Source organism: Ascaphus truei, chromosome 4, assembly GCF_040206685.1.
Source record: "Ascaphus truei isolate aAscTru1 chromosome 4, aAscTru1.hap1, whole genome shotgun sequence".
Lineage (NCBI taxonomy): Eukaryota > Metazoa > Chordata > Amphibia > Anura > Ascaphidae > Ascaphus > Ascaphus truei.
In genome coordinates this window covers 70,989,620-70,998,864 of record NC_134486.1, presented here as the reverse complement: position 1 = coordinate 70,998,864, position 9,245 = coordinate 70,989,620, and the positions used below count along the sequence as shown (strand labels likewise).

Below are 9,245 nucleotides of genomic sequence, written 5' to 3'. Positions count from 1 at the left end.
GGCCCATGATGTACCCAAGTATATTACAAGGACAATGAAAGGGTTTAATAGGAATTAGGGAGCCCCTTTCTTACAGAGCTTATAAACTAAATACTGTCAGTTATTATATATTTTCCTATTATCATACTCTATATGCAAACATCATCCTTATGTATAATGTAGAACTCAGCTGTATTAGAGAAATGTGTATTTACTGTATCTTTGACCATTTTTAAGCATCAGTATATAGAATTTTAACCCAATATCTGGTTATGTGGAGGGATTCCTAACTTTAATTGTAACTTTGTACTTCACCTGCTGTACATTGTCTGGGGAACTTTTCTAAATGTATAAGGCTGGTATTTATTAACAAATAAAATACGATATATTAAACACATACCATGGTACTCCAATGTTTATATTGACAAAATATTGACATATTTCTACTCCTTTTTGTGTACAGGTACTGAATCTCTCCCCGTATGGTATAAAGGTGGCGTTGGGGAAGTCTACAAGTCACTTGGGACTCTAGTAAAATATTGTAGGTCTCTCTCTTAACCATATGTTATTTCAAGGAGTAGCACTGAGCTAATGTTAGGCTATTCTCTTTAGTGGATAGGTGTTAAGAATAACCTGATGTTAATGTTAGCTTAAATACAGTAGGCTAACAGAGCTTAGTACATCTGAGGGACACACTTTGACCTACATTGACAGAAGGGTGCTAAGTGTTAGCACAATCTAATTCCTGTTCAAATCAGTGGGCGTTTAGGCGTGCTAATGTTTGGCACCCATTTGTGAATATGGGCCTCTAAGTTGCCAATGTGTAGAAAAAATTATATTCTCCAAAGATAATTTACAACATTGCATAATTTCACCATACTGTATCTAAACTTGTCATTCCTATTTCTAAAACTACCAAGTATACATAATAGCCCAGAACAGCATGGCCACTGTGTACTGTTTATTGTAGTTCCCCAAATATTATTCAATTGGGTAGTTTTACTAGAGAAAGCAATGGCAAGTCAGCTCAACCAAATGTATCCGAACGGGTAATTATTATAGTTCTTCAAGCACTGGGCTAACTTATTTTATTATTGTTCTCCAACTTATAATTCAGCATACATAGCATCATACAAGGCTTCTTTTTACAAGTTTCCTTGAACAGCCAACCCTGGCGCGCTGTGCAATGATTCACTTGTTGATTGCTTTTTAATGCCATCCACCATAATAATGTATGTCATTCGTGTTTTTCAAATACAGAAGCCTTTATCGGCGAATACCAAATTTGGTAGTTCAAGGTTTAGGTAGCAGCTTATTTAACTGTGCCTGAAGCAGCAAAGTTGTAGATGGCAGGAATTCATTGTGCTAATAAATTGTACTATATTTAGTACGGAATAAACTGTCAAAGCTCTACAAGAATAAATGATATTTATTATATTAAAGCAGCAATATGGGTTAACTTTAAAAAATATATATATATATATATATATATTTAAAAAGCAGGGGGTCTGCGTAGATTAACCCTGTTAAATTCAGCTTCGGGGAACCCCTGCTTGCAGAGATAGTTACCTTCGTAGTGATCCCGGAATCCCTGCAAGCAGAGGAACTGTGATCCTTAATCTATGCAGTCTTTTCTACCGATCAGCTGCCGCGGGCACTGGACGGAGCACAGTGTGCAAAGCGTGCACCCTCCGTGGGACAATCCATAGCAGTCTGTAATGGTCCATCTGGATTAATACAGCGGGGGTCCCTGCGTCTGAATGAGACTCCCGCTGTGTGAATCCTAACGGGATACACTTGTCTGTAAGAGATGTTCAGTAAGAGTAAACTGAATCAGTCACTCTCCCTGCGCGCCTCTAACAGGCGATTGCGCGGCTTTTATTTTAATAACAGTATTGAAGAAGGGGGTCCCCGGGGCTGAACCGCATTCATTTCAGCCTCGGGGACCCACTTCTTCCTGAGTTACAGGCCCCGTTATGGGGTGCCGGTATCTCCCTGCATTTTTTAAATGTCCCGGTCACGTGGACTATGACGCAGGAGAATTTAAACGTGGCGGGGATACTGGCACCCCATAACAAGGCCTGTAACTCGGGAAGCAGGAGGTCCCCAGACCTGACATTAATGCGTTTCAGTTCCGGAGATCCCCTGCTTCAATACTGTGTTATTAAAATATTCGCCTATTAGAGGCGCGCAGGGAGAGTGACTGATTCAGTGTATTCTTACAGACAGGTGTAGCCCGGTAGGATTCCCACAGCAGGAGTCCCATTCAGATGCAGGGACCTGCTGTGTTAATACCGATCGGCCAATAAATCTCCTTACTTGCCCTCCGCAAATGCAGATGAAAAGAAAAATGGAGCCGCTGCGGATTTTGTGCGGAGAGTGCGACCACCCATAGGGCTACATTGGTTATGGCGCCGTTTACATGTCCCGCGTCATACGGGCCAATAGGAAGCCGTGACGTCATGCGGCTTCCTATTGGCCGGCGTGATCTGAACCTTTAAACTCTGCAGAGATAGTAAGTATCTCTGCAAGCAGGGAGTCCCCGGAGCTGAAATTAACAGGGTTCAGCTCTGCAGATCACCTGCTTTAAACCTGTTATACATACAGCTATATTTGCATATTTGCTTTCCTGTGGAGGGTTTTTGTCACTTTATTTACTCACCATAACTTAACTCAGTATTATGGTTTAGCCTATCCCATAGCCTCTCTTGCATTCCCAGTAAAATCAACCCCACACTGATGAGACCCATCAAGGTCGAAACAGCTGTCTGTGGGTGGTTTTCTGGGTATGCACCTTAACCCTGGCTGTGCTCAAAGCTGTGACCATGCAGCAAGCTTAAGCCTATAGGGAACCATGTTAAAAATGGTTATTGAGGCAAAAAGTGACACTGTGTGCTCATTTGCATGTCATTTCCCAGAATCCCTTGCTGCAGTGGAAGTGCTGTATGCTGGGTGATAATGGGGAAAGGCGGGGTTGCAGACCTGCCTAAGACATGCAGATGAGCATACAGCTATATTTGCATATTTGCTTTCCTCTGGAGTGTTTTTGTCACTTTTTTTACTCACCATAACTTAACTCAGTATTATGGTTTAGCCTATCCCATAGCCTCTCTTGCATTCCCAGTAAAATCAACCCCACACTGATGAGACCCATCAAGGTCGAAACAGCTGTCTGTGGGTGGTTTTCTGGGTATGCACCTTAACCCTGGCTGTGCTCAAAGCTGTGACCATGCAGCAAGCTTAAGCCTATAGGGAACCATGTTAAAAATGGTTATTGAGGCAAAAAGTGACACTGTGTGCTCATTTGCATGTCATTTCCCAGAATCCCTTGCTGCAGTGGAAGTGCTGTATGCTGGGTGATAATGGGGAAAGGCGGGGTTGCAGACCTGCCTAAGACATGCAGATGAGCATACAGCTATATTTGCATATATATATATATATATATTTATATATATAAAATTAATAGAATACCCTTGTACCTATTTAAGGTAATTACATATCTAATAAAAATAATAAACTAATTTACCTATTGCTTTGGTTCATAAGAAGTGTGCAAATTGCCAACTAATACTACGTACTATGTCCTATAATGATAGCGCTATCTCATTCTTGTTTTGACTTGGCTGTTAAGAAGTATTGACACTAGCTTATTTGCCTGCATTTTCCCTAAAATGCAATTACAGGCAGTCCTCAGTTATCCAACGGATCCGTTCTGGAAGTAGCGTTGTAAAGTGAGTCCCACTTTAATCAGTGGCGGTGAGCGTGGGATAACGCATTCAGGCGACGGATAACGCATTTCGGCGTCGAAAAACGGCCCATACAGATGCAACGGACATAATTTTATGAGATGGCGCGGGATTACTTCCAACCGTACCGCCTTAAGACGCAAGTGCAGGCGAGTGCAGAAAATGGCATTTCAGTGTTCTGGCTTTAAAACACCTGAAATTGACACACTAGCGCAGTACTGTACACATTACAATTCATTAATTTCATTGTATTTAATTGCACACAATCCATAAAATTCAAACAAAGCAACCGCGATAAACGCGGGTGCCTGGGGCGATTGGCCACGTTCATGCCGCTTGGAGTACAGCAGCGCACACGAAAACGGCGTCGTGATGCCTTAAAATAACGGCCGCTGCATCTGTAGGGTTGCATTGTAAAGCATTGGATATGCCGTTGTAAAGTGAAACTTTGGATAACGAGGACTACCTGTAGCTGTAATCCACATACTGTAAGGGGATATTTTTTACACAACTAGAATACTGTTACAGGGGGTATGAGTAATTGCATTTACATATTCACTTTTATGTGTTTATATTTTCTATTTAACAAAATATCCAATGAAGCATTATTTTCTTATAATGCTTTTTTTTTTTTTTACAGATACAGACCAGTATCCGATGCTTGCCTGGGAATATACTGGGGCTATCTCACAGTAAATGCTGAAACATTTCTGTGAGATTCTGCAGCCAGACTAATGGCCCTTCGGATTAACACAGCGGGGGTCTCTGCAGTCCCATTCAGTTTGAACGGGACCTTCAGGGACCCCCACTGTGTTAATGCGATGGGCCATTAGTCTGGCTGCAGAAATCTCACAGAAATGTTGCAGTTTACTGGGAGATTGCCCCAGATTTTACAAAGCAAGTCATCCGATACTGGTGGCTGCATCTGTACATTAAAACGAATATATTGAATCTGACTTCTTCTATGTAACATACTGTAAACTCTGGTGCCATCTAGTGTAAATCTCGAGAATGTTCAAAAAGTCATTTATTTTAATTTTTCAGTCACACAGTTAGATTTGTCTCGATGTTGCTTAATACAGTTTGGCTTTCTTTACAGTATGTTGTTCTCTTGTTGATTATTATTAAAGAGGCAATTCAAGCAGCACTTTAAAAAATATATATATATGCAGCCTTGGATTACCTTTATTAAAAACTAATTGCCTATGCTGCCAATTGATTGGTTCTCCGTGATTGATCAGCAACAATCCTGCTTCCCAGGTTCACTAAATGGCTGCCTTTCAGTTTCAATCAATCTTTCAGTCAGTGTAACTCAGCAGCTACAATGTCTTCTTACATTACTTTGGTAACATTATCTATTGTTACAGTTTGCAGCACAAACTGCTGGGAATATTGGCAACAAATTATCACAAACAGGAACGTGTTACAAAGATCTTGCACTGCTAGGGGAAGTGTGCTAAAGCCTGCTATAGAAATCAAAAGGATGCTCAGTATATTAAAACTCATTAACGGTGGCATTTAATTTGATAAAAAGCCAAAACAAAAAAACAAAACAATGCAGTGTTATAGCCCAAGAAATGCGTTATTTTTAAGGTGCAAGTCATCAACGTTGCACTGCAAAAAATAGGAGGGGTGGGTGTTGGAGATAGTTGACCCCCCGGGGATGGTGGTTAGGACCCATGGGGGGGTCGTGGTAGGGGTTAACCCCTTGTTTGCCTTAGCAGTTAGTAAATCATTGTATGGCAATGCTTTATTAGCACCTTAAGTAGTCAACAGTGTAGTTTAACTGATATTAACCCCTTTGATCCCGGAGGGGTTCATTTATTTTGCACCATACGGTTATGTAATAATTGATCTTACATAACCCTATGATACTAATATTACAATAACCTCTCCCATTTTATTGCATTGCGTAATTAACTGCTAGTTATCGGTTGCATTAATTACCACATCGCGACTCTACATAAAATATCACACCTGGTATAATGTTACCACAATCTTGATGACTTAGGTCATAAAATTGCGGGTAAAAGCACCCAATAGACGACACCGGTGTTTATGAAGCATTAATATAACATTTGGCAGGCAGGATCCTTTCCTGAAAAATGACTCTCAGAAAACACGTTTTTACATTAAGGTCAAAGATGAACAATGTTCTTGCTACAGAAATAGTATCTCTAGTGGCTGATGTCCTATATAGCTTGCTCTTTTGAGACAACAGTGTATGCCAGGTACATTTCAATGCCCTCATTCAAACCAAGCTATCACAGGAGAAGGATGTAAGTAAACGAGCACCATATGTTTCCTAAGCTAACCTCACTTAGTGGATACAGATTTGTTGCTTACCAAAAGTAGGTCAGCCAGCATTATGTGATTCATAATTTAAACAAAATAACATTTTATTTTTTACATGTAAATTGAATGCACCCATTTCACTTTTAAAGCGGCTGCCTAAATTGAAAACATAAAAATCACTTAGTCTGTGGGCATAAATGACATATCAATTTCCCCCCCAAAACCTCATTTATAAAGTACAAGAACATGCCTTTTGTGATGTATCAAAATGAAGGCTGCTGTGTCTATTTTCCTCTACAACTTAAATGAAAAAACAAACAAACGTTTGTTCCTTTCAGCTTTAGACAGTCAGTCTCAAGAATCCTGCAGTAATTGGTAATGGAAAATACAATTCATTGAAACTGGAAATGCTAAATAACTACTGCTAGAAGACCTGAAACTGGAAATAGTCATGAACCATTATGGACCGCATGGTCGATTGGGATAGAAATCACGTGGTCGCAGCCAGTGCAGTGAATGGTAGTGGAGGGGAGGTGAACATGTTCTCCCCCTAGCAAACGAGCAAAAATAGCATAACGCACTCTACATATCATAACAGCCCTATGAATGTCAGCCATCATGGCAGCAAGGGTTCAGATGTAGCAGACATTACTACTCCCACTGGGCATTTAATGGGACACACACACACAACGCCCCAGCAGGAGCAGACACCATTGTTTTTCCATTAGCCATGTGGGAAAAAGGGGGTGGGGCTAACAAATAAGTCATAAGGGCAACCAAAGGGTTAAATACCAAAGTCCATTAAGCTACAATTGTGTTACTTCCATAGTGAAACCTACCAGAACCAGAAACCTTCAGTATATGGCAACTTGTATACAGATATAGCAAGACTTATTGCCGGCCTTAGGCTTTGCGCGGCCCAAGGCGACATGCTGGCAGCGGGGTCCACCCTGTAAGAAAAAGGGGGACTTAACTTGATGAGCATCCCCCCTCTTGCAGCGTCGCGGCACCAGGTGGTGTCACATTGCAATGGCAACGCACCGTCATGATGTCACATTGCCATGGCTACGTGACATCATATGACACCAGGATGTAGCATTGCCATGGCAACGCGATGTTGCAGGAGGCGGCCCGCCACGGAGAAGGTAAGAGCGCGCGCCCGGACAAACACATGCCACATACCTACATACCTCTCTGCCGGTCCGTGAGCCCTGCGCGCTCTCCTCTTCCTCCTGACAGCCCCGGGATCCAACTTCCGACTGGAGAGGGGAACTGGAAGAGGAGGGTGGGGTCCCTCAGCTCCCCCACTGGTCGGATGAAAGTTGGATCCTAGCACCGACAGGAGGGAGAGGAGGGAGCACAGGGCCCTCGAAGTCGCAGGGTCCAAGGCGGTTGCCTTGCTCTAAAGCCGGCCCTGCGTACTGTCATTGGCATCACAGACCAAAAAGCAAATGTTTGCGATAGTGGGGACATTTTCTACCATAATGGAGCTGTGGCAGACTGACTGGCTGGGTGACTGATTGAGTGTGTGGCTGAGTGGGTGACTGGGTGGCTGACTGCTTGGTTGGGTGACTGAATGTCCATGACTGACTGCTTTACTGCCTGAGTGGGTGACTGAGTGACTTGGTGGGTGACTGAGTGACTGGGTAGGAGAGTGACTGGGTGGGTGACTGAGTGGGTAGGTGGGTGAGTGAGTGACTGCCTGGGTGGGTGACTGACCTTGACCGGGTGGGTGCTGCTTCCTTGCCCACCAGACGCTTCCCCTCCCCTGCCCCTGATATCCGCGCAGCTGCTGCCCAGGAGGAGTCGTGGGAGGTAGGCGGCTGGGGGGGGGCAAGAGTGGCGGGCTAATTCCGTGGCTGCTGCAGGAAGTGGGTGCGGGGGGAGCTGGGTTGGCGGGCGCAGGCTCGCAATGGCGCTTCTCCTCCATCCCACGTTAGGAGCGGAGGGAAGTGGGTCCACAGGCAGCAGGCCAGACACCCTGCTTTCCCTGCGCATGCGCGCCGGGACCTCGGCTCTGAGCAAGCACACAGGAATCGCCACTTTATTTTTTAGAAAACGGGCACGCCCCTCCCCCCCCTGTTGGCGGGCCTGATCACACACACACACACACACACACACACGCACACACGCACACACGCACACACGCACACGCGCACACGCGCACACACGCACACACGCACACACGCACACACGCACACACGCACACACGCACACACGCATCCCCCCTCTCCCTGCACATCACACACACATCTCCCCTCTCCCTGCATTCACACACACATCCCCCCTCTCCCTGCACTCACACACACATCCCCCCTCTCCCTGCACATCACACACACATCCCACCTTTCCTTTGCACTCACACATCCCCCCATCTCCCTGCACTCACACACACACACACACACACACACCCTCTCCCTACACTCACACACACATCCCCCCACTCCCTGCACTCACACACATCCCCCCTCTCCCTGCACTCACACACATCCCCCTCTCCCTGCGCGCACACACACACACACACACACACACACACACACACACACACACACACACACACACACACACACATCCCATCTCTCCCTGCACATCACACATCCCCCCTCTCCCTGCACTCACACACACATCCCCCCTCCATGCACTCACACACACATTTCCCCTCTCCCTGCACAACACACACACACATCTCCCCTCTCCCTGCACTCACACACATACCCTCTCCCTGCACACACACACACACACACACACTCCCTGTACACACACACACACACACACACACACACACACACACACACACACCCTCTCCCTGCACTGCACTCATACACATACCCCCCTCTCCCTGCACTCACACACACATCCCCCATCTCCCTGCATCAGAAGCTATCTGATTGGTTTATAGTCTGTCACATGGTGAGACCATTGCTGTAAAAATCAAATTCTACTGACTACATAGATTTAGGTCGCTCTGTCGCTCCGTCGCACCTACTATAAGCGCATGCTACAGACTCAAGGAATTTGTTTTGGCGCAACGTTGCGTCGCCGTCGCCATCACTATAAGGCTTACTACATCTGTAGCTTAAGTATAAAGAACATGCTGTATTGTTTGCATTTTATTTTCACCCTCACCTACTACAGGACTTTACATTTTATCCTCATCTTAGTGTAAATGTTACGTTCAGAGCCACTTCCATCTCTGTTACTTCTTTCCATACGTCTCATGCCCTT

At 44.7% G+C, this 9,245-nt stretch overlaps 1 protein-coding gene across 2 annotated transcripts in view; it reads right to left on the bottom strand.

Moving 5' to 3' along the window:
* Nucleotides 1-9,245, bottom strand: part of PLCB1 (phospholipase C beta 1) — an 810,170-nt gene that overhangs the window by 109,956 nt on the left and 690,969 nt on the right. The window lies entirely within an intron of this gene.